This window comes from Gorilla gorilla, chromosome 2, assembly GCF_029281585.2.
Source record: "Gorilla gorilla gorilla isolate KB3781 chromosome 2, NHGRI_mGorGor1-v2.1_pri, whole genome shotgun sequence".
NCBI classification, from domain to species: domain Eukaryota; kingdom Metazoa; phylum Chordata; class Mammalia; order Primates; family Hominidae; genus Gorilla; species Gorilla gorilla.
This window is the reverse complement of record NC_086017.1, coordinates 168,363,670-168,390,664: the sequence shown is the minus strand read 5'-3', so window position 1 is coordinate 168,390,664 and position 26,995 is coordinate 168,363,670. Positions and strand designations below refer to the sequence as shown.

Below are 26,995 nucleotides of genomic sequence, written 5' to 3'. Positions count from 1 at the left end.
AAGAATAGTCACTGGGATAAGGTAAGTAGATGAAACTCGATCCCAGCAAAAGACAGCGTTCAGAGTTGACACCATGCTTTCATGCAGCCAGTTAAGGGAGGCATTCAATCAGATTCATGAGTCAGAGTTTCCCCAGGCTAAAAATAAACCAGTTGCCCAGAGGAAGAAAAGCTCTCCCAACACTGAGACCCAAGAATTTTTTTCCTATCGGCCTTACAAAGAGAACACTGTAATATAGTAACAACAGCTTCAATATCTCTCCATAAGGGCAACAGCATGTTTCAGAAGGATATGTAAGGGTGCAAACCCTAGTTACAAATTCAAACATACAAATAATATAATTTTCTTTATTTCCTTATGTTTTAATTAATTTATTGCTTGAGTGCTGGATCCCATTTCACTTGGGAGCAAAAAAAGCAATGTTCATTGATTCAGGATAAACCCAGTCAAACTCAGAATATTCTCCATTTATTCAGGTTTTTTCTAGTTTCTCTTCTCAACAAGTATTCTTCCAAATGTATTATTTATGCCACAAGATTCATAATCTAGTTCTTCAGAGTTATGAATTTTTTTATTTTTTTATTTTATTTCATTTTATTTTTAGAGAGACGGGGTTTTACTCTGTTGCCCAGGCTGGAGTGAAGTGGCACAATTCTAACTGCAGCCTCAAACTTCTGGCCTCAAGCAACCCTCCCACCTTGGCCTCCCAAAGTGCTGGGATTACAAATGTAAGCCACCATGCCCAGCCAGAGTTATGAATTTTTTAACCTCGAAATTTTGACTTCTATTAGCCAGACACAATGGCACTCGCCTATAGTTCCAGCTACTCAGGAGGCTGAGGCGGGAAGATCACTTTAGCCCAGGAATTTGAGGTTGCAGTAAGCAATGACTGTACCACTGCACCGTAGCCTGGGTGACAGAACAGAACCCTGTCTCTAAAAATAAAAGTAAACAAATTTTAATCCTGACCTTTGAGACTTAATCTTACGTTTCTCAAAGTATTAACAGGTAAGTTTCAGAATAGATTTTTGAAACTTACAGTTTACTGTTACTTCTGATTTCTTTTCAACATCCTTTTTCTGAGGCAATGGATGCCTTCTGCCTAATTTGAAGGGGTAGAAGGGCCAGGGGATGGGCCAAAGGGCACTACAGAAGATTAAACTAATAACAAGGAACTAAAAAAAAACATGGGTTAACAGACTGTTATAAACAAACTGATTGTTACAATGTTTCAAAAAAACATTCCTCAGGAAAACCACTTGTACAATGCTAGTATACAGAAAAAAATAAAAGTGACTGGGGTGGGTGCTCAGAACCATGTGGCCCAAACAGACAGCGTGCAGTAAGTCACAATGGAGTCAGGAATATATTTTAATGTGGAGGAATGGACAGACTGTTCAACTTTCAAACAAGGCTTATCCAAGTGGAATCAGGATTCTCTATTATTTATTTATATATTTCCATATGCAGGATATCAGTTTCAAAAAAACAGGAAGTTAGGGAGGTTGTGAAGGTTTTGCCTCTGTTGTTTAACCAAAAGCTGCTGTGAAAAATGTGATGTCCCCCAAAATGAAAAAGTCATTATGAAAATTATGTCTATTTTGTTCTCTGCCACCATTAACTAAGCTGAAGTCCAGCCAGTTTGTTTTAAATTTCAAACCACTAGAAAGGACAGGCTCGGGGGAAATACGTGGAAGTTCAGAGGTTTCTGGGTTCTAGTGACAGGAGCAGAGCAAAGTAAGGCCACTTCAGATACAAAGTTTAAGAGGGCAAAGAGCCTCCTGAAGATGAAACTAAATAGCATGGCCAGTCGCCATGGCTCATGCCTGTAATCCCAGAATTTTGGGAGGCCGAGGCAGGTGGATCACCTGAGGTCAGGAGTTTGAGACCACCCTGGCCAACATGGCAAAACCCCTTCTCTACTAAAATACAAAAATTAGCCGGGTGTGGTGATGGGAGCCTGTAATCCCAGCTACTCGGGAGGCTGAGGCAGAAGAATTGCTTGAACCCAGGAGGTAGAGGTTGCAGTGAGCCGAGATCATGCCACTTGATCACTCCAGCCTGGGCAACAGAGTGAGACTTTGTCTCAAAAATAATAAATAAATAAAATAGCAGATGCACACAGAGCTCTGTCGGCAGAGAAAGCTGAAAATATCCAGAGGCTAAATTGATGATCTGGAACACTGTGGAGGCAGAACACAATAATCTCAGACCTACAACTGAGAGGGGTATTGAGAGATGCTTTCTGTAATTGAGAATGGATGCCTTGGGAGCATCATTTCATTTAAACAGTGAGTTTTAGTAGGCATTGCATGTAACGAAAATGAAGAGACCTTTATAGCAGAATTTGTGTGTGTGTGTGTGTGTGTGTTATTAAGGAGAATTACATCATTACTGTGAAGTTATTCACTGACTTTATATCTACATGCCAAAGTTTCAATACTAATAGTTTATCTATATGACTGCTTAAATTCACAAGCAAGTATTTGAAAGAATATGATTATAAACAGGCTGCTGTTTATTACAAAATTCTTCAGAATAGAAAGAGCTATAGAAAATAATATAGTAAACCCCTTACAACCACCCCTCAGCTTATGAAATAAAGCAGTACGTGTGCATCTGAAGCCCTCTATGTATCTCCTCCACAAATGTAATTCCTTCCCTATCTCACACAGGTAACTACCATCCTGAATTTGTTAATTATTATTCTAATATATTTCTACACACACTTACCACCCATTTTTATGCTTTAAAAATACATAGTATGTTTTGCATATATTTAAACTTCACGTAGTGTCATACAGCATGAATCGTTCTGTTTTCACATCTCATGTTTGCATCTAGGTCTAACTGATTTTCAGTGCTGTATATAACTCCTTTGTATCATTCCATTGTTTTTAGGCATTCGGATTCAGGTTCAAATATCATTCAATTTTTTATCCACTTTCTAGGGGATGATTATTTCTAATCTTTGCAATGGCAAAAAAAAAATGTTGCTATGGAAATACTGGTTCTTTGTGTGCAAAGTCAAATGGTTCTTTGGTCAACAATTCTCAAAGTATGGTCCACAGACCCCTCATGGGCCCAAGACTCTTTCAAGCAAATCATGAGGTCAAAACCATTTTCATGAGAAGAAGAAAATAATACCATTTATCTTTTTCACTGTGTTAACATTTGCACTGATGCTGCTGGCACCTTAGCAGGAATCAAGGCAGCAGCATCCAGCAATACTAGTAATCATTGTATTCTTCACCACCATGCACTTGTGGTTTTAAAAAAAATCACTGAAGAATATTAATTTTACTAAATTTCAACTCTTACATGTCATCTATTTAATATTTTGTATATTAAAATAAGAAGTAAGCACAAAGTACTCTGTTACATGCCAAAGTGCAATGGTCATCTCAAGAAAAAACATTTGTGTGATTGTTTGAGTTGTAAGATGAACTACTACTTTTTTCACTAAACATTATTTTTAGGAGGATGACTGAGACTATGATTATTAAACTCTTGGGGTTTGGCAGACATTTTCTCAAAAGTGAATGATGTGAGCCTGCTACTCCAAAGAAAGCTGACTGTATTGTTGTTGATGATAAAATTTGAGCTTTCAAAAAAATTAGAAATTTTGAAAACTTGAATCCAACCCTGGATTTTAATACTTTACAGCTTCTCAATATTTCATGATTTCTCTAATGATATGGGTGGTGATTTTTGACACTGTATAATGTATCAACATTTTGAAAATCTATGTAATTCAGTAAACCAATAATTTCCAAATGACCAATGCAAAATGTTACAAAATTATGCATGGGTAAAAAATCCACTCACAGTATAATATAAACTATGCATTTTAATTTAACAGAGTATGAAAAATTCATTGATATGGGTTCAAATTAACATTTAAGAAACTACCACTTGTTAGTTTTGGGTAGAGTATCAAAGAAGAATTGCCACAACTATCTGAAAAGGTCATTAAAATTCTCCTCTCTTTTCCAAATCAATATTTGTGTGTATCTTTATTTTCTTTATGGACTTCAATCAAAACAGTATACCACAATAGACTGAATGTAGAAACAGAATCCAGCTGTCTTGTATTAAGCCAAGCACAGTTACAGAAATGTAACATAATGCCACTCTTCTCACTAAAATTTTTGTTTTGGAAAATATAATGAGTTTATAAAAATACATCACTCATGTTAATATGTAATCAGTTTCTTACTGCCTTTTAAATGACTTAATGAATGTATTTTTAATTTCTCAATTTTATTTTCTAATATGGTAAATATCAATAGAAACAACTCACATAACCAAAAGCTCTTTGGTATCCTCAAAAATGTTTTAAAGTTTAAAAGGCTCCTGGGACCAAAGAGTCTCAGAACTGCTGACTTAGGGTATACACGAGAGTAGAATTGCTAGACCATAATTTACCTTTACCAAGTATCTCCCAAGTTATTCTCTAAAATGATTCCATCAATTTAAACTTTCACTTGCAGTGTATCGAAATGCCCATTGTTTACATTGTTGTCAGCATTTTGAACTTAGTTCAGACTTATTTTTTTTATATCTGATAGGTGCCAAAGTGGTGTTGTTTTAATCTGTATTCCTCTGATTACTGCTACTTTCCCCTTTCCATGTATTTGTTGACTCTACAAATTTTCTCTCCTTTGAAATTCCTCTTTATATTTTTTTTGCACATTCTTCTTTTGTTTCTTTTTTCACATCAATTTTTAAGGGGCTCTTTACATTTTCCAGGCATGTCTCCCTTAGTTGGTTTCTCTTCTTTTTTTTTTTTTTTTGGAGACAGGATCACACTCTGTCCCCCAGGCTGGAGTGCAGTGGCGCAATCACGACTCACTGCAGCCTGCAGCCTCGACCTCCCAAGGCTCAGGTGATCCTCCTCCCTCAGCCCCTGAGTGGCTGGAACCATAGGCACACGTGCACACATGACTAATTTTTGTATTTTTAGTAGAGATGGGGTTTCTCCATGTTGCCCAGGCTGGTCTCAAACTCCTAGGCTCAAACGATCCACCCACCTTAGTCTCCCAAAATGCTGGGATTACAGGTGTGAGCCACTGCACCAGACAAGTTTCTATTCTTTGTTTTACTTTTTACTTTGTAATTTTTTTGAAGCGTATAGTTTACATACAATATAATTTTCATATTACATATGTTCAGTTCATGAGTTTTGACAATTGTAAAAGCCAAAGATATCAATACCCAAAACAAAATATAGAATATTACACTCATCTCAGAAAGTTCCTCATGCCCCTCCACAGAGGCAATCAACATAGATTAGACTGGCATATTCTGTAAGGTCACATAAATTAGGCTGGGCACAGTGGCTCATGCCTGTAATCCCAGCACTTTGAGAGGCCAAGGCAGGTGGATCACCTGAGGTCAGGAGTTTGAGACCAGCCTGGCCAAAGTGAAACTCCATCTCAAAATTAAAAAAAAAAAAAAAAAACATAAATGGAATTATATAGTATGTAATTTTTTCTGTTTGGCTTCTTTCTCTCAACTTAATGTTTTTGAGATTCATCCATGTGGTTATGTATATTAGTAATTTATTCTTTTTTACTGCTGAGTACAATTCCATTGTATGAATATACCAAAATCTCTTTATCCATTCTCCAGCAGATAGACATTTTAATTATTTCTAGTATTTGGCTATTGCTAGTAAGGTGACTATAAACATTATTGTACAAATTCCTTTGTGACATATTTTCAGTTCTTTTGGGTAAAATACCTAGGAATTGAATGAAATACCTTCTACACATCTTACCTTCCATATGTTTTATCCTATCTTTCATATTTTCACCTTTTCATCTCTTTGTACTACATTCTACAGAATCTCCTTAGATTTGTTACCCAATTCACTCATTCCTTCTCCAACTGTGTCCTGCTGTTTGTCCCATACACTGAGTTTTCATTTCAATGGTTATACTTTCATTTCTAGAATTTTTACTTGGTTCCTTTTTTTAATATTTCAGGTACTTTTAATAGTATCTTATTCCTTTCTCTTATTGTTTAATCCATATTTTACAGTTTTAATTACTTAAAATATCTTACATTTAATATGTTCATTTTCTGAACTTTTGGGGAGCACTAATCACATTGCGCTTTTTTTTTTTTTTTTTTGAGATGGAATCTCACTCTGTCACCCAGGCTGGGTGCAATGGCATGTTCTTGGCTCACTGCAACTTACATCTCCTAAGTTCAAGTGATTCTCTTGCCTCAGGCTCCCAAGTAGCTGGGGCTACAGGCATGCATCACCATGTCCGACTAATTTTTGCACTTTTAGTAGAGATGGGGTTTCACCATGTTGGCCAGGCTTGTCTTGAACTCCTGACCTCAAGTGACCCACCCACCTCAGCCTCCCAAAGTGCTAGGATTACAGACATCAGCTACTGCGCCCAGCCACATTTGCTTCTTATTAGTTTAAATTTCTTACTCTTAGTAGCTTATTTTTTCATGTGTTCATAATTTTGGTTTGTAAGTTCATGTTGGTGAGGTTTATCTATAAGATTTATGCTGTGAGAGCTATTTTGATAATATATATTACATACAATTATTTTATATAATTTTTTTGTAAATTAACTGCCCTCCATCCCATTCTAGATCTGAGGATGAAGAATGAAGCTCAGAGCCTTGCAGCGGGAAGAACTTTATCTGAACAAGAGGCAGAATTTCCCAGTGGTCCCCTCTTTCTGGAAGCCTTGTCCCTGGTGGGCAGGGGAAGAAGGACAGTGGGGAGATCAAACTGTCGCTTTTACAGTGCTAGGGCCCAGGTTAGTTACTGACCCCCCTCTCTGAGCCCTAGGGCTGTGCCCTAACCTGGATCCCCTAGGGATCCCAAGAGAGTTCTTTGTGGAGAGGATGAGGCCAGGTATCTGGCCCTTTTAGAAGAAGAGGGGGCACTCGCTATGCTTGAACTATGGCTTAAGAAGCCCTCAAGCACCCCATCACTCCCTTTTTCCCCATCAACAACATGGGATCACCACACCCTAGCCTTCACTGGGCTGCCTCAGGGCAAGAAGCAACCAACTAATTTTATGGAGAATCTTGGGAGAGGGCATGGCCGGGAGACCTTGGTGAGCTCGCATGGCTGCCAGGAAAGGATTTTTTTTTTTTTTAATTGTTCTGCCAGATGGCGGATGTGCTATCAAACTGGAACAATTTCATGTTAATATCTTGACTTGGAGTTTCTGACCACTCAGATTGTATAAATTAAACCTCAAAGCCATGTATGGGCAGAATCTGAATTCTTTTCTACCCAGAGGCCAGGGGAAACAGACAACTTTGCTTGACATTTCCCTTTGCCTGAGCATCTTTTTTCTGGCAGCATAGCCTTTTGAGGGCCCTAGCCATTATGCAGAGCCTTGATTCTGCCTCCCCACCTTGCATAGGCCAAGGCCTTGCCTATTGTACTAGCATGTCAGAAACCCAAACCTCTTGATCGCCAAGATCACCAAATACCCTCAAACAGGATTGGGGACTAGTATAAGCATCACCTCACCACTTCTGGTGTATGAGAGTTTCTTCTGTTTCCTTTGAGCTCAATATTTTAAAGACTAGGTATTATATTTAACTCATCATTTCTAGGTGTTTTGTATTGAGAGGTTTTTCAGGGTATCTAGTTTGTTATGATGACAAAACTAACAGTCTACAAGCTATTACTTTCCTCCCACCAAAATCATCAATGAGTAATAGCCACTTTTCAGTCATTCTCCAAGGCGGAGCCAATTTCTTCATAGTTAGGACAGGTATACTATCCAATTAATAGACAAACATACCCTGCAGAGAAATCTTCCTCATATCTGAAACGTTCCTGCCAAATCCTTTCACTTTATCAGGTTCTAAGAGTTCCTGGATTACTCGAAAAGTTTATCAATGTGAGCTTCCTGTGAGAACATTCTAGGAAGTTTAATTGAGAACAGAAAAATATGGAGCCATTTGAAATGATCCAAGTGGGACTCAGGTGGGTTCCATAGTCTTTGCGTGTTAGAACACACTTGATTAAAGCTTCTACTCCATGTTTGTTTTGTCTTGTTTTCAATTAAAGAAGCAGATGAGTCAAAAAAAATTAAAACCTAGACTTGCTCAAAAACACAAAACTTTCTTGGTGAATCTCACTTTTAGGTAGGATTCTGAAAAGAAAATATTGTTGGTTTGGAGAAATTGCAACTAGTTGTTCTTGCTGGTTTAGCAACATATTGTTGCACTAAGGAAGAAGATGGTGCAATTTCCCTGTAATCTTCAGCCCCCATATGAAGTGCTTTCTTTCCTAATTATTGTTTGAAAATCAAAACGTCTGTGTTAAAGGCCATTTACTTACTGAATGGCAAATAGGAGAACAAGCACAAACTGGTCAGAGAAAATGGCTTTTTAAATCCTCAGCCATTTACACAGGGCCAGAGAAAAAGATCAAGCTTCGCATGGCACAAAAAAACCATGACCATAGTTACCTCCTGATATTAAGTAAAATCCCTATAATGACTAAATATTCAGAGTTAGGCATGAAGAATATTTCAGAGTAGGAGAATAAATGGGAAGGAAAAGGATAATGCCCTAAAAATGAGTCACTGACTACCAAAATATTTTGCTATGGTCTGAACGTTTCTCCTAAAATTCATATGTTGAAACTTAATTGCCAATGTAATAGTGTCATGAGGTGGGGCATTTTGAAGGTGATTAAATCATAAGGGGAAAGCTCTCATGGATAGGATTAAGGCCCTTATATGAGGGCTTGAGAGAGTGGGTTCTCTCTCTTCTGTTCTTCTGCCATGTGAGAACACAGTGTTTGTTCCCTCTGGAGGAAGCAGGATTCAATGTGCCATCTTGGAAGCAGAAATATCTTCACCAGACACAAAACCTGTCAGCATCTTGATCTTGGGCTTTCCAACCTCCAGAACTGTGAGAAATATACTTCTGTTCTTTATAAATTACCCAGCCTAAGGTATTTTGTTATAGCAGCATAAACAGACTAAGACACACATCAAAACAATAATCCATAAAGAATCAAAGACTAGACCTTTTAAGCTAACCTGGGCTCCACTGGACAACATTATGATGCTTTGTTCTTGGTAATCCACTTTTTGACCATGCAGACTTTCTCGCAGTAACTCGTTGGTGCCCTCCTCACAAACTGCCTGCACCTTACACCCCTTCCTCCCACACTGGAACACTGTCTGCCCTCCCATTGGGCAGAGTAGCTGGGTGATGTGGTGTGGTGATCTGGAAAGATCCAGCAACCTGCAACAGGAGACATATAGAGAACTATATCAGGAGGCTCCCAGAAGAGAGAGTAGGCAAAAGTTTGGAAAGTAGACAGCTTTGCAATCAAAATGATGACCCAGCCAAAGAGGGTAGATTCTAGGACTGTGATCTCTGAGAGGATTTGTGGTGAGGGAACTTAGGCAGAACCCCATTTCAAAAGGCAGTAAGGGACGTTGTTGAAGTACTTCCTTCAGCAGTAAGCCTGTCCAAAGATTCAGGGCTCGTTGACAGGCAAGGTTCCCACACTGGTTACTGCTATAGCCATTGCAGCACTAGGGGGAGCCCTAAGGCAGGCTGATGCAGTGCTGGGTTGCACCCAAAGCCCATGCCCCAGAGACTAGCGCAGCACTGGTGTGCTGCTAAAAAATGCTCTGCATTACTAATCACCAGGGAAATATAAATCTAATCACCAGGGAAGTGTAAATCAAAACCACAACGAGATATCACCTCACCCAGTTAGAATGGCCATTAACAAAAAGACAAAAAAATAGCAAGTGCTGGTGAGGATGTGGAGAAAAGGGAACCCTTATACACTGTTGGTGAGAATGTAAATTAGTACAGCCATTGTGGAAAACAATATTTAGGTTTCCTCAAAAAAATTAAAAATATAACAATCATATGATCCAGCAATTCCACTACTGAGTATATATCTAAAGGAACTGTAATCAGTAGGTCATCTGTTTACATAACCAAATGAAAAAACATCAGTTAAGTCAAAGAGATATCTGCATTCTCTCATTTTTCACAGCACTATTTACAATAGGCAAAATATGGAAACAATCTAAGTACCCATGACAAATGAAGGGATAAAGAAAATGTGGTGTATATACACTCAATGGAATGCTATTCATCCATACAAGAGAATGAAATTCTGCCATTTGCACAACATGGATGAACTTGGAGGACATTATAGTAAGTGAAATAAGCCAGGCACAGAAAGACAAATACTGCATGATCTCACTCATATATGGAATCTAAAAAAGTTGCTCTCATAGAAGTAGAGAGTAGTAAAGTAGTTACCAGCTTGGGTGGTTGGGGAAAGCGGAATGTGGGAAGATATTAGTCAAAGTATACAAAATTACAGTTAGATAGGAGGAAGAAACTTCAAGAGGTCTATTGTATAGTGTGGTGACTATAGTTAATGACAATATATTGCATTCTTGAAAAATGTAAACAGAGTAGATGTTATGTGCTCTTGCCACAAAAAATGATTACTATGTGAGGTAATGCATTTGTTAATTAGCTAGATTTAACTATTCCACAATGCAATGTTATCTGTCAATTTTAAAACAAATAATAAACCACATACAATATAATTTGTGAAAAAACAAAAAAAAAAGCAGGGACTAAACAAGGGCAGAGGAAAGGAACTAAGAGCACCAGCAGCTAGTTGAAATGAATCCCAAGACCAAGGGAGTGATCACAAGGATGGAGACAGCGGTCTAGGAGCCAGATCAAGGACTCACTCAGTGTTGCAGATAATCATTTGAGATAACACGGGCTCCTCCAAGGCATCCTTTCCCCAGGGCTTCTTTGTGCCCATTACTCTTCTTGATGCAGCAAGAAGAAAGAATCAAATTATTGGCCATGACTACCAAAATAGGCTCTCAAAATTCATAACAGAAATGATCATATTAAAAGCTAAAATGTTTAGAGACAAACGATTGTTTTGGTTCCAAAAGCTCTGCTCAATTTCTAAAGGTCTGAAAAAGAAGTTTATACTATAAACACTGGAGTTGGAAAGATCACAGGGTAATGTAAAAGCCATTTCTTTCCTCTCAGCACAGCCGCTGCTGCCTCCCTAGAAGAGAGGCAAATCTCACAGTTGTGAGGAAAGAAGATAATTGGGAAAAGAGAGCAAGAAAACAAGTAATTGATATGAATTCCTGAGAAAGGGGCCTCCATGGAGCTGGGGTGAAGCCTCTAGAAGAAATTTAAAGTAGTTTTGGGAAGGAACTGAGAGCATAGTAAACTTCTGCTTCCCTTCCCAGGATGTAGCCCAGAGATACCTAAAGCCTCTTGGAGAAGCCTATATTCAACATTAGGCTACAGCTGAAAACCGGCAAAGTCTGAGAGATGTTCTGTTAGATCGGCCTGAGCACAGCTTCAGTGAGACTCAGCACCTCCAGTGGTATAGGAAAGCAGACAAGAGTTCCCAGGACCCCCCTTGAAAAGGGTTCAGGAAAGCAAAGAGAGGTCCTGAGATGGGGATGTCGGGCACAGGTGCCTGGAACTAGCAAATGAAGGCCCGTGGCCAGGACATAACCATATGCCAGTGCACAATTAGAAGGACCAGGCAGATTGAGTTATATCTTATAGATGCCAGAAGACAGAGATGGCTATCAACCAGAATCACCCTCTTTATGAAATCCTGGATGAGAAAAAAGTTATCTCATCCCCAACCCCCAGGTCTTATATCACCCATGGGACACAGAGATACCTTGAATTGGCTGTATTAAGAGTTCTACCACAAAATGGACATAGGGGCTCAAGAGCTAAACTAAGTTGGGTTGTAGGGAAATAAAGTTACATCTTTGCTCACCTGAATTTTGTGACTGTGAAGTTTATATCTGCTAACAGATCTGGATCCAGAGTAACTCTGATTTAATGCTGAAATCTCCTAAACTACTGGTTTGGGACATCAAAAGTTTTCACTAATTGAATTGTACAGAGTTCAGAAATACATATAACTATGCAATAGAATTTTATATAAAAGCTACATTTCAGACTAGTGAAGAAAAGCATATTCAATAAGTTGATTTGGTATAACTAGTAACAACTTGGGGAAAAAAGACAAATCTCATCTCACTCCTTATATCAAAGTAAATTTCATAAAGATCAAAGGTTTAAACCCTGAAAAAGAAACTATAATAATGCATAAAGAAAACTAAGAAAACTGGGTATATTTATTCATAATCTTAGAATGAAGAAGACTTTTTAAAGAATGACACAAAACATAGAAGCATGAAGAATATTAATAAATTTAGCTGTAAAGATTTTTAAATTTCTATGCAAAAAAAAAATGAACAAAATCAAAGACAATTGGTAATATTGTTTACAACATGTATTGTAGACAAAGGGCTAGCTTCCTAAATTTAAAAGGAATGTGTATATACCAGGTGCAGTGGCTCACACCTGTAATCCCAACACTCTGGGAGGCCAAGGCAGGCAGATCACTTGAGGCCGGGAAATTGAGACCAGTCTGGTCAACATGGCAAAACCCTGTATCTACTAAAAATACAAAAAATTAGCCGGGTGTGGTGATGCATGCCTATAATCCCAGCCACTCTGGAGGCTGAGGCAGGAGAATCGCTTGAAGCCAGGAGGCAGAGATTGCAGTGAGCCAAGATCACTCCACTGCATTCCAGCCTGGATGACAGAATGAGACTCTGTCTCAAAAACAAACAAAAAAGAATGTACACTACAGATATACTTGCAAAAGTATTCCATAAAATATGTTCATTACAGTATCATTTTTCGTTAAAAAATATATATATATATATTTTTTTTTAAACTAAAATTCTCTTTAATAAGGGAACTAAGGAAGCATTGCCTGAGGCAGACCATGCAAATGGCAGGTAGGGATCTTGGACAGTATAGACTTGACACAGTTATATTTCTCAGCTAACAAAATAATCCCTCATCCTTTACTGGTACCATAAGGCTTTTGTATTTTCTTTTTAACTAACTTACCAAAAAATATTTATTAGAGTCCTACTATATTCTAAAGATAGTCTATTATATCTTTTCAATAGAGCTGGACCTTGAGAGGTTGGTGTAATTTCACCAAGTAGAAAAGACAGATAGCGCATTACAGAAGACCAAACAAACATGGGGCCATGAAAGTTTATGGTGTGCTGGATGTACAGGACAGAGCACACATGTATTACACAGGGGGCGGAAAGGGGTGCAGAAACAGTGTAGCCAGAAAATGATGCTGCAGCCAGACTCTGCTGCAGAAGCCATTGGTTTTTCAGCAAAAGATTATTATTATTAAATTTGTATTTTAGAAAACAACTCTGGCAGCTGTGTGCAGGATGGAATGAACAGAGAAGGAGGCAAGAAGGCCAGGTAGCTGGCTGATGCAATAGGTGATGAGGTCAGAACAAGGGCAGAAGATAGAATGGACAAGAGAGAGACACTGGGAACATTTTAGAGATAATATAAACAGAATGTGGCTACTTATAAGATGTGGGAAATGAAGGAGATTAAATCATTTGAGATAGTATTAACAACACGTAGTTGATCAGATGTGAGAGGCAAGGAAAATGAACATATTTCTAGTTTTGTTGACTATGAGAAGGCGAAGCTTTTAATCAACACACAGAGTCCAGAAAGGGAAGCATTTTGATAGAGGACTGGAAGACATGTTAAACTTTGGGGGCACTGGGTTTAAAGTACCTGTGGGGCACATAGGCACAGATGTCTGACTGGTATGTGGAAACGTGGCAGGAACATTAGGCGTGAAAAAGACTGCACTAGCATATAGATAATGCTAGAAGAGAAGGGTGTGGAGATAGACCTTCAGAGAATCTTTGCATTTCAGGGCTGGGTCAAGGAAGAGGAGTCAGCAAAGAAGCTGGAGAACGAAGAGAGAGTGTGGAGAAAAAGCAGTGTCCAAAGCCACAAGTGGAGTGAGCTGGGGAAGCCAGCCCTGAATGGCAGAACTACCAAGTGAGCCCAACAGAGTCCCATGGAAGGCAGGCAGCATAATCTGTCTCCTCAGCCCCACTCGATTTTCCCCTGCTGCTCTATAATTTGAAGTATCGTTCAGTTTTTCATATAAAAACTCACAAATACTTTCAAAAAAGTAAGTGGTATATTCTTTTTTTATCCTAGGGATTCATAAATATAAAAGATGAAGCAACTTTCCCTATACCACTTGGCACGTGAAGAAAAATGAAGCTTAGAGTTTCCCAGGTCTTAGTCCAAGGGCCCAGCAGCCAAACCTTTCAAGCACACAAATAAACAAAACCAACAAAACAAACCAGAGTTGACCAAAAAAAACATGCAAATTAAATTATATATTTTTTCCATTTTCATGAGAAAACTTGCTTCTGACAAAAATACTAGATTCCTTTCTTATGTTTTATATTGTTGTGTTCTTGTTCCTTTTTAAGTCTCATAAAAAAATTTCCCCATAATATTCATGTTCCTCGAATCCTGCCAAAGCCATGGACATTCCTAAAGATTAGATTTATTTAGAATACTGAGTCAACAATTTCTACGCATTTTATTTCACTAAGTTTTTGGGAGTCACTAAATGTTTAATCATGTAATTAATCCTAAAGCCCTTCTAATTGTGTTTGCTCAGGAAAAAAAAAAACTGATTCAGATTGCAATGACAGACTATTAGACATGCCTTGGAATTTATATAAGAAACCAATAAGTTAGTATAAAAATAATTGAGATGTATATATTATGACTGAAAGCTGCCAGGCCAGGTATGGTGACTCACGCCTGTAATCCCAGCACTCTGGAAGGCCGAGGCAGGTGGATCACCTGAGATCGGGAGCTCAAGGCCAACCTAGCCCACATGGTGAAACCCCATCTCTACTAAAAAACCACAAAAATTAGCTGGGCATGGTTGCATGCATCTGTAGTGCCAGCTACTCAGGAGGCTGAGGCAGGAGAATTGCATGAACCCGGGAGGTGGATGGTGCCATGAGCCAGGATCACACTACTGCACTCCAGTCTGGGCAACAGAGCGAGACTCCATCTCAAAAAAAAAAAAAAAGACTTAAAGCTTTCAAAGCAAATAAACTTAAGATGCAAAGATGTTTTTCATAACGAATGTTTTTTAAAATATGCATAAGATGTATCCAAAATAAGAGCATTTTATTAAATAGCATTTTTAGGGTCAGAACTCAAACCAGACACTGGAAATGAGCTCAGCAGGTGAACAGGTAGTTGTTTTCTAAAACAAAGTACTAAGGACTCAGTGATGTAACTTGAAAGAATTATAATAATTTTTTCTTATAAAACCAATTTTTATCTATAAGTTTAAAAAACAATCTCACATTTTCACATAGATATTTTAGTAACTGGAAATTTTAATTCTGAGCTAATCTAAGTTAAAATTGGCTTTCACTGGTATCAATGTGGTGAAGGGGACTTCCACAAATCCAGTAAATTCAAGAGATGCCAGAGTATCTCTAGTTTAAAATATAGCTGGTCTTCCCCTCTGGTCTTGAAGCAAGCAGTTGCTCTTCTCCCTCCAGGGCTGATCCCTTCCCCTGGACTTTAGATCCCAGTCTTTCTATCCTCCTCAAAAAATTACCAACTCCACTGGCGCCATCTTTGTGGTATTTCCATTCTCTGGCTCCACTGGATCCATTTATCTTATGTGTAAATTGTGTCTCTGTCTTGGAAATAAATACCTGTGAAAGTAACCCTGAGATCCGCCCCCAGATGTATCCCTTCCTCTTGTTCCTTTACCCTGTCATTTCTTGATTGGTTGTCTCCACCGATTCCTTCCTTCAGCATCACCCACTCATGCCTTTACCTTGTCCCCTGTACTGATGCTCCTGCTCACTACCCTCACTTCCACTCAAAACCATCACTTCCTGTTCATCAAATCAGCGGCCTGTTCTCAAACATCATTTCTTTTGAATTTATAGCATATGACCCTGTTGGCCAGCCCCTCCTCAATAACAAGCTGGTTCATCTAAAACTTGGATCATTTGAGTTTAACCGCAACGGTTAAGAACAAAATGACAACATTTTGTTGTCAAGCAGACCTGGCATCATTGTTTAGTAGCTATTTGACCTCAGTGAAAATTCTTAAACTCCTATCAGTCTCAGTTTGTTCATCCATAAAATTGAATAACTCTTCCTCCTAGGGGAGGCTGTGAGAATTAGATAATAAAATGCATGTAAAATTCTTAGTATAGTAAATGTTCAGTAAAAATTACCTGTCCTACTGATTACTTCCCTGTGTCCTTTGCTAACTCCTCTCCATTCTCATGTCCCTAAATGAGGATCTCTCTTAAAGCCCACGCTTTTCTCTCTACAAGCTCCCGTTTAGAAACTTCATCTACTCTTACTGTTTCCAGTATGATCACTACACTATAATCTAGTTTTGGCATCAACTTCTCTGCCAAGCTCCATCTAATCCTACTTCACAAACTAACCTTAAGGACATTTCTGTATGAATGAGCTGTCATTCCTCAAATTCAACACACAACAAAAAGATCTCATCATCTTCTACATCCTCCCAACCTCCACCAGTGGCATCACAGACATGGAATCTAAGAGTCATTCGTTAATCATTCTTCCTTCTCACCTCCCTACCCCTCACATATCCAATACCCTGTTTTTACTTTCTAATTTCTCTCATTTCCGATTATGCCTTTTCATTTCAATCACCAACACTCCAGCCTGGACCCTTATCTTCTCACACCTAGATTATTGAAATAGCCTCTCAACTTGTATGCTTATACCTCCTTCACCATCAGCAGATTAATTTTCCTAAAATGTCAATTTAATAGTACTTCTCCCTTGCTCAAAACCCGTAGACACCTACTTTTCCCTCCCATTGTCTACAAGATGAATTAAAATGGCTCAGTCTTTAATTTAAGATCCTCCACATCCAGACAGTAATCAACCTTTCCAATTTTATCTTCCAACCAAAATCTTCCAGGTTAAAAACAAATTTATCTTTGTATTCTCAATATCTACCACAGTATCAGTCAATAAATAAAACTGAACTGAGCTATTCTAGCTAATATACTTCCATAATTTATAGTCATTTGTTCAGTGAATGTTAAATTTATTCTAATTCAATCCATTTAACTAACGAATATGTATTGCCAATGTGCCTGAAACTGTATAAGCACTATAATTATACAATATTTACAAATAGTCAAGATAGGCCAATTTATGCTGTGGTAACAAACAATCCCAAAATCTTAGTGATGCTACACACAGTTTATTTGTCACTCATACAAAGCTGAGGCAGGTGAGGTTCAATGAAGCTGCCCTTCATGTGGAGTCCTGGTATCCCTGCATGATTCAGTCGTGTGGACATCTGTATCAAAATATCATTCCACAATCACCACGCCCAGAGAAAAGAGCATGGAAAATCATATTCCATTCTTAAACCCTTTCACCTGGAAGGAATATAAAACACCTTCACTTACACGCTATTTATCAAAGCAGGCTTGCTTTGTGGTCCCAGGATGACTGAGAGGAAAAGTGTTTGGTCACTCCTACCTGTGACCAAACAACCACTTAACAAGTATCCAGATCTCCAGATACTGCTTGCCACAGACTCCAGGATGACCAAAAGCATATTACGTAGAAAGGAAGTTGGCAGAACCATGCAGAGTGTGGGAAGTAACAGCAGTTAAGGAGCTGCTTGGGGAGGATAATGCACATATCAGCATCTCAGAAGGCAACTCTTCTGAGAGAATCATTGTTCTGGCCAGATCTATTAATGCCATCTGCAAAGCATTTGCTGTGATCATTAAAAATCTGGGAGAGGACATCAGCCACTCTGCAACCAGTGGGACAATTGATCCCCAGGCAGCCTGTGGCCCAAATGGGTACTGGCACATTGGTGTTCCTATGAACTCACTTTTTACAAAATATTTATCCTTTATAACCAGTGTGGCTGTTTCTTTGGGAAAGGCAGGTACAAGATCAAGGAAATAGGAGAGAGCACAAAGCTCAGGACCAGGTGGCAGGGCAGGCTGGAAGAAACTCAGGCAGGCCATCACTATTACATCACCTATCATTGATTATGTGGACCAGACTTCATGGCCATGTTGGAAACTCTCTTTGGTCCCTGTGGCAGGCATGATTATCCAGGATCAACCCAAGTTTTCCGGCTCTCTGGTCAACTTTGCCGGTGTCAGGATGGACGCAGCTCAAGCAACAAGGCATGCTTTTCCCACATCATCCAGGAGACACCAACCATGTGTCTCAACTGTGACCTGGAGAGGCCACCTCTGGGGTTTACCAAGCTGCGCCAGATGGAAATGCAAAAGTCTTATTTCTCTATATTATGTAATGATACCAGATTCCATGACACTTAATTCAGCTCTCCAGACATGAAAATCTCTTGGGCCTAGTTGAGCACCTTTGCATTCAAGTTCCCTTGAACTCACTTTTTCTAAAATATCTAGTTGGGTGCATGACCAGAAGTCAAGTCATCAAAATTCAATGGGATATGTCAAATATCTGAGACACAACTTAAAATCAGATCTGCTGGCAACGTTAGCTTTGCCTGTAGAGGGTACCCAGAACCCTTCTGCTACTTACCACTCACGATCCATCTGTGGAATTTCTGAACAACTGGCAATCCCACGTTTTTAGTAGTCTGTAATTTTGTTTCTACATTACTTTATCATTAACTTGCAATTTTTGTTCATTGTTGTAGTGGCTTTCTGTGTTAAGCTGTTAACATTGAGTTTCCTACTTCATTTTGTTCGTTGTTTGTTTTCTTTCTTGCTCATGAGTATACTTTTTTTCTGTTTGTCAAGAAAAAGTAATAAGGGACTATTAATAAATTTGGGTTTGGTTATGTAATGTCAAGACATTTTTGAAAAAAACATAAAAGATGGGTTGGAAAATAAATTGAGGGGAAATGCATATATAAATGATATTTTTTCTGATCTTAAAAAAATACTTGTTCTCAACACCAACACATAATGTTGTACAGTTGTGTTTTCAAAATGGTGACCAGTGAGAAATAAAATCCACTTTCCTAGTGCCAGCAGGTCTGTGTCTCCACTGCGGTTAGGGGAAGAGTTTTTCTAATGTTTCTAAAAACTTCGTAGAGGCTTCCGGTGGTCTTATTTCTCCTACAAATTCAAATTGTGCAGATAAGCACAAAGCAGAAAACTGAATCCACTGAATCCTACCATCCACTTCCAGAAAAGTGACCCCTGTTAATATTTTGGGGGTATATGCTTCTTTTATACTACTCAAATATTATATCTGAATAGGTAGATTGTTTAAAAATATAACCATGCCATGATATTCTTCAACTCACTTTTTCATTTCCCCTCAATGTAATGACACCAGATTCCATAACACTTCAGAACCATCTTTCATAGAAACATATTTACATGAAACTCTATATCAGGTATTCTTCCAGGGGCCAGGGATAAAGATGTGGAAATAAAAATAAAAGCCCCCAGAAAGCTTACCTTTTGAGGAAGAGGAGAGGGAGGACAAAAAATAAAAAGCAAAGACAAAACAACAGATCATACATTTTAGTTAATAGTATATACTAAGAAAAAAAATAGTTAAAGGGATAAGGAGTGAAGAGGAATGATATTTTAGATAGAGTAGTGTGTCAGTCAGGGTCCCAGCAGAAAAAGAGCTTCACCCTCAGATGAATCAGATGAAGAGATTTCATTTGAAGTTCACGGAGGCATAAATGGGATGCAAAGCAAAAGAGAAAAGGCAGTACTATTCCAAGGGCTGAAGGAGCAAAGACAGAATAGAACAGGAGAGCCCAGTGCCAGCTGGGGCCAAGGACAAGGGTTATCTGGAGTCGCGCGAATGCAGCGACTTCTAGAGATGCAGCCCTGAATCAAAGAGGGAGTGGGGGAGAAATACCTGGCCTTTCTCTGTTCCATCTGTGCTGGTGCCAATCATGACAGAATCCAAGAGGAAGCCAAAAGGGCACAGGAGGTGGTGGGGTGAAAAGAGTGAGATGTCATCAGATTTCAGATAGTTTGAAGATAGAGCCAGTGGGTTTTGCTGATTGATATGGGGAAAGAAGGAAAGAACAATATCAGGATGACACCTAGGTTTTGGCCTGAGCTACTGGTCAATAGAGTTATAATTATTGAGATTGGAAAAAGTGAGGAAGAAGTGGGTATGGAAGGTAAGAGTTTGGCTTTGGACATGTCTGGTTTGAGATGCTTATTAGACATACAAATGGAAAGGTGAGTTTGGAGCTTAGAGGAGATATACATTTGGAATTTGTCTGAAAATAGATACCCTTGGGGCTGGTTAAGATCACATAGAAAGGGGTATGATAGACAGCCAAAGAGAGTCAAGGACACTGTCCTATAGCATTCCAACATTTAGAAGTTCAGGAGATCAGATACAGCCAGCAGAGGAAATGCAGAAGATACGTCCAGTAAAAGGAAGAAACTGGGAGAGGACGATGAATGGGAAACTAAGTGAAGAGAGTATTTCAAGAAAAAGGAGTATTGCCCAAGGGATTTGGCAGCATAGAGGTCCCTAGTGCCCTGATGAGAATCATTACCTTGAAGCCATGAGGATGACATCCTGATTGGAATGAGTTAAAGAGAAAATGGAAGGTGAGGACATGGAAACAGCAAATATAGGCTGTCTGTTTTACTGGTTTGGTGATGAAGAACAGCAATAACTTGGGGAGAACTTGGGAGAGACACCACACATTGTATCCCGATGGGAATGATCCCTCAAAGGTGAAAACTGATGCTGCAGAAAGGAGAGGGCATGATTGCAAAAGCAAAGTTCTCAAGGATGCAGCCCAGGATGGGCTTCAAAGATTCAGTGCTGAGAGAGGCTGTCCCACATAGGCCCAGGGACTGGGACCATTTGAATGATAACAAGAGAGAAGACCATCTAGACACATAGCCAGATGGAGTTGGAGATAGAAGATAAGGTAAACCTCTCCTGATTGCCTCTATTTTCTCAGTAAACTAAGAAGCAAGGTCATCAGCTAAGAGTGAGGCCAGAGGAGAAGGTACTGGAGGTCTGAGGGGAGAGGAGAATATGTGAAATGGTCCTTCCTGGTGAAAGGAAAAGATGACTGATATAGTTTGAATGTGTGTTCCCGTCCAAATCTCATATTGAAAGGTAATCCCCAATGTTGGAGATGGGGCCTGGTGGTGGGTGATTGGAGCATGGGGGCAGATTTCTCATGAATGGTTTAGCACCATCCCTCTTGTTACTATTGTCCTCACCATAGTGAGTGAGTTCTCATGAGATCTGGTCATTTAAAAGTGTGCAGCACTTCCCTCCTCACTCTCTTGCTCCTGCTTTCACCCTGTGAGGTGCCTGCTCCCATTTTGCCTCCCACCATAATAAGTAAAAGCTCTCTGAGGCCTTGTCAGAGGCAGATGCCACTAAGCTTCCTGTACAGCCTGCAGAACCATAAGCCAATTAAACCTCTGCTCTTATAAATTACTTAGTCTCCAGTATTTCTTTGTAACAGTGCAAGAACAGCCCAACACAGTAACCTACCATAAAAGTGGGGTAGGAGTGTCTGACCGTGCTGCAATAAATCTTAAGTAGACCAGCCAGCAGAGTGGATTTTTTCTACCTGTTTTCTCCCTCCACATTCAGCTGCTCAGGTGCAGGGATAGAGAAGCCAAAGAATTGGGTTGTCCCAAGATTCTGGATTTGTCTTTATAATGGCTGTATGGTAGGCTATTTTTTCATGTAAAATGATTTGCTGTTTTTAATTTGACAGTCCAGTAACAGCTCATATATCCATCATAGTGAAGAAAATAGTTGAGATCTTTTAAGTGATATTAAGCATAACTTAATCTAGGACTTACATTTTTTATTTGGAAGCTCTGAGGCAGTTTATTCTGAAAGAGCATTTGGAGTATGTCAGGATGATCATGCCATTTGTAGTGTCATTTGTTCTTTAGGATTTATACTAAGAAGTAAATTTTGAAATCAAGCTTGTGAAGCAGCATATTAGTGACTTACACAACAAATATTTATATATCCCCACATAGGTCTGCAAGCCATCTGGACTCAGTAGGGCTAGACTGAACTTGAGACTTTCAGCTGGATTCAGGTGTGTTCTTCGGGTCTCCTTTCTAGACCCAGGCTGAAGTGGCTGCACCTTCCTATAGCATGTTTTTCTCATGGTGATGAAGGAGATGTGGGTGCAGGACATGCAATGCCCCTGAAGACCTTGGCTCAGAACAAACACACTGTCACCTCCACCCACATCCCATTGGCCAAAGGAGGTAACATGGCCAGGCCCACATTAGTAGGATGCAAAATACAATCTTCCCATAGTAGGAAGCACTTCAAATTCCCATGGCCAAGGACAAGAACATATCATTTTATTATAGGATAAAGTGAAGAACTAGGGACAATAATCTTGGTTACTGCAGGGAGAATAAGACTTCTTAACATTATTGAGAACCATAGACTTTATAGTCACATGGTTTGGGTTTCGTATGTATGAGAATTTGACATTATACATGATGCAATCTAAAACCTCAGAAACTCTCTAGACTTCCGGGTTCAGAATGATTAGTCAGTGGTCTGAATCTCTATCCATTCCTTTTTTAATCTCCTAAACTGTTGTTGAATAGTTGTCAAATGGGCCCAAAAGTTTTATATTTCTGAACTGAATTTAACACAAGCTAGCCCTCTGGAAGGCAGCCCTTTCTTCCCTCCTAACCAAGTGTAGTGCTTGGAAAAATTACCTATTCAAGATCCTTAAGCTCCATAAATTTAAAAGAACCCTGTTTCCTCAGGCAAGCTTTTTTAGTTCAAATAATTTCAGAATGGTGTCTGTCAGGAAATGGTCCAGAGGTTGGGTGGGGGATGAAAGGAGGACAGGGACTACAAGGGATATTGCAAATGACTGCCTTAAAATACCAACATAAAGCAGTGGATTCCCAAAGTCCTCCAAGCTGTTATCAGACACAAAGATTTGAACAAAAATAAATGAAAGATAGAAATCAAAAGGTTTTCTTTGAAGTCTCAGGGTTATTTGCTTCTGAAAGCAAATGTGTTGTTCTTGCCTCATAGCAAAGTACTTTTCCTATTGATGCATCACTTTATTGCTTTCCTGTCTTCTCAAAACTTGAATCTTCAGAATCTTCCTACTACGGGAAGATTGTATTTTGCATCCTACTAATGTGGGCCTGGCCATGTTACCTCCTTTGGCCAATGGGATGTGGGTGGAGGTGACAGTGTGTTTGTTCTGAGCCAAGGTCTTCAGGGGCAGTGCACGTCCTGCACCCACCTCTCCTTCATCATCATGAGAAAAACATGCTATAGGAAGGTGCAGCCACTTCGGCCTGGGTCTAGAAAGGAGACCCGAGGAGCACACCTGAATCCAGCTGAAAGTCTCAAGTTCAGTCCAGTGGTCAGTAATCTTTCTTCTTGACTGTTTCCAGAGACTTTGCCTTTTCATCTTTGCTCACAGTTTCCTTCAGTTTGTTTCTTTTGACTCTGTTATTTGATGCTCTTTACTATTATTGAATCCTTGAAGCTATATGCAGACTTTGTTTAATGTTCTTAACAAATACACACATTCATTTAGAGAAAAAGTGAAATGCATTTTTAAGGTCATGCTGAATCAGTAAATGTATTGTTGGGTATTGTGGTCATCTCTTCTTTCAATGGGAAATTTTAACTTCCTGGATTCTGAATTTTGCAGACGTACTTGATTGTGATAACTTCTTCAAATGCTTTCTTTACATTACTAAGCACAAAACATCCCACTTTTTTTTTATTTTATCTGTACATTTATGAGGCAATTCCAGAATCACAGCTTGCATTAAGGCCCTGCAATTCTTCCACATTATGTTTAGTAAGAGTTCTAAGCTGAAATCATGCAACAAGTCAAGGTCAAGCCAGTCAGAGACAGACAAGCTATCTATTATTCTATATTATTATTTAAGACAATTACTAGGCACCTTACATTTTAAAAGAAAAAGAAAGGGATGGGATTGTGGACATTTTTAATCTTTTAACTTTAGGTTATTTACCTTGATTTAACCTGACGTTATTACTACATTTTACATAAGAAAATAAATAATTGACTAGACTGATTATTTTAAATCCAGCTTACTATTTAGATATTAAAAATCTCAGACAAGTCACTGGATTGCCTAACCTTGTTGATTAACTTGACATGCTTGCCATATTAAGAATTTGCATGAATAAAATTGTCATTTAGCTCCATTGAGCCACCCCAGCTTCCAAATGTTAGGAAAACATTTAATTTAATGAGCATTTATTAAGTGTCTTTCACCTTCCTGAAAAAGATTGTTACTTCTTTATTATCTCCTTCAGGGCATAACTTCTAGAAGGTAGATATATTGTATTCAATTAATTTCCAGTATAATATCTTAGGACAGTTTTATTAACTCAGTGGTTATTCAATTAATAATAATTAAATGCATTTTTTCAGACTCAATCACTGATCACTTGGTAGTAATTACCTCAATAGAACCACAACATGGAGTCAGAAATAACTCTGTGACTTCATCTGGATTAAGTTAATAGGGTTTACAGTGCAACTCAATGGATAACGACAAGGATAAATGCCTTTGGGGCAAAATTGCATGAAATGATTAAAAGGAGCAATGCTGACTTTTATTTTAAAATATAATAGCTTTACAATCTAGTCTCTTCACTAATAATTGTTAATTCCCAATATTTTCCAATCCTTCTGGGCATATTAAAAAAGGGGAGATTATATGTTAAAATATATTTCCCTTCTGGCCCCAAATAAGAATATAAATAAGGAATCTGAGCCTAATTATCTAGCATTACATTAGTCCCCTAAGAAAAAAATAAATGTAAAGTTTAAAAACATGAATAAAATTTTAGTCTTTTAAGATAACTAGAGGCCTCATTTATCATTAGTATAGAAAACAAATACAAAATATACATTGTTATTTCTTCCAATTTTCATAATTTAAAATAGATTTTATCTTCTTTTCCTCTTCTTCCTTCCCCTTTTCTCTTTCCTTCCCTTCCAAATAATGCAGTCCTAAAACCATGAACTGGGGCAGAGTAAGAGAAATATTTGTCCTCAAAGGGGAGAGCCACCATGGCCCAGAGCAGGATATCAGAGCTCAGATAGAGCAGACACTCTCTAAGATGGCTGCCTCACAGGGGTTTTAAAGCCTGAGCTCAGTAAGAAGAGTGTCCACCAAAAAGGGGCAATCTGCTGTGGGCTGCCAGAGCTCAAAGAGGGTGAGGAAAACATCAAGGCGTGGGAGCTTCCCAGCACAGAGTGTTGAAGCTGATGGTGTAATTCTCAGTCTGAGTGTGAAGGCCTGGGAACCCAGTCGGCCGCTACTGCAAATCAGAGTTCAAAGGCTGGGAAGCCTGGAGTTCTGCCGTTCAAGGGCAGGAGAAGAAGGGTGTCCCAGCTCCAGGAGAGAAGCTGAATTCACCTTTCCTCTGCCTTATGTTCTATCTGAGCCCCCAGATGATTGTCTGGTGCCCACCCACATTGATGGCAAATCTTTCCCACTCAGTCTACCACTCACACAAACACACCCAGAAATAATGCTTTACCAGCTATCTAGGTATCCCTTAATCTAGTCAAGTTCACACCCAACATTAACCATCACACCTACCCAAGATGCATCACCTGAGTGTAATCATGAAGAAACATCAGACAACCCCAATTTAAATGACATTTTACAAAATAACTAGCCTTTGAAAAGTGTCAAGGTTGTGAAAGTCAAAGAAAAAATGAGGACTTCTTCTAGACTGAAGGAAACTAAAATGACAACTAAATGTGATATGTGATTTTGAACTGGAACCTTTTGTTATAAAGCATATGATCAGCAAAACTTAAATGGGGTCTGAGGATTAAAGTTAGCAGTGAGCCAGGTGCGATGGCTCACAGCTGTAGTCCCAGTGCTTTGGAAGGTTATGGTGAGAGGATTGCTTAAAGCCAAGAGTTCAAGACGAGCCTAGGCAACATAGCCAGACCCCATCACTACAAAAAAAAAAAAAATTAATTAGGGGGGCGTGGTGGTGTGAAACTACAGTCCCAGCTACTCAGGGGGCTGAGGCAGGAGGACTGCTTGAGCCCAGGAGTTTGAGGCTGCAGCGAACTATGATCATGGCATTGTACTTCAGTATCAGTATTAATTTTCTGATTTTGATGGTTATATTGTGATTATGTAGGAGAATATGCTTGTAGGGAAATACACACTAAAATACAGGTAATAAGACATCAGGTCAACAACTTACTCTAAAATTGTCAGAAAAACAAAAAAACTTTTTGTTCTGCTCTGTACTTGCAACGTTTCTAAAAGTTTGGTACTGTTACAAATTTTAAAATGTATTAAAAATAAAATAAGTCTCATTATTCAATTGGATTGTTCCCATTTTTTATTTTTGTACTCTCAGTATCATGCAAAATGCACCTGGAACTCCTCGAGAATAAAGGCTGCATTTCAAGCACCTTTGCATCTCCCAAGTTCCTGGAACACACAGGCACTCAATAGTGTTCCTTGCACTGAGAATGAACATATCCCTATCAGCCCCCTTATTTATTTATATTTCCAATTGTGGTCACTTTTTCCTGTCAACTTAAATGATGCTTGTGGGAAATAAATTAAAATGGCAATGCCTCTGAGCAATATTTCTCACTCTTCTCTATTGTCTCAACTCATATCTCTGGACCCATCCCACTACTCTGGAGTATTCTTTCTAATTTCCCTCTTTTTTCCCCCATTCCTTCTATATTAAAGGGTCAAGAGCACATGGTCAGTGCCCTGGTCACCGGGCTCTTGTTCAGTTTCCAAGTCACTAGTGTTAGTTAACAAGGACAATACCATTCACATTTATATAGTGCATCCCACTTTCTGTAGCACCATCACTTGGGGAACATTATTTCATTGTGGAAACTGATACCTAATATTGTTTAATCAAAAACAAAAAACAAAATAAAAAACGTGGTGGTGGGAGTGTATTTGTGAATGTCAGACTTTCTCTCAAGTCTCTGGTCTTAAACTCAAAGTTTTGGGTTTTGTGTTTTGCTCCC

The 26,995-nt window shown here is 38.9% G+C and overlaps 1 long non-coding RNA gene across 1 annotated transcript; it reads left to right on the top strand.

Moving 5' to 3' along the window:
* The first annotated feature begins 6,612 nt into the window (after nucleotides 1-6,612).
* LOC129532458 (uncharacterized) lies at nucleotides 6,613-13,970 on the top strand. Its single transcript, XR_008678220.1, has 3 exons — nucleotides 6,613-6,788; nucleotides 7,854-7,978; nucleotides 13,823-13,970. It is a non-coding gene; the product is annotated as an uncharacterized lncRNA (long non-coding RNA).
* Nucleotides 13,971-26,995: the final 13,025 nt, after the last annotated feature.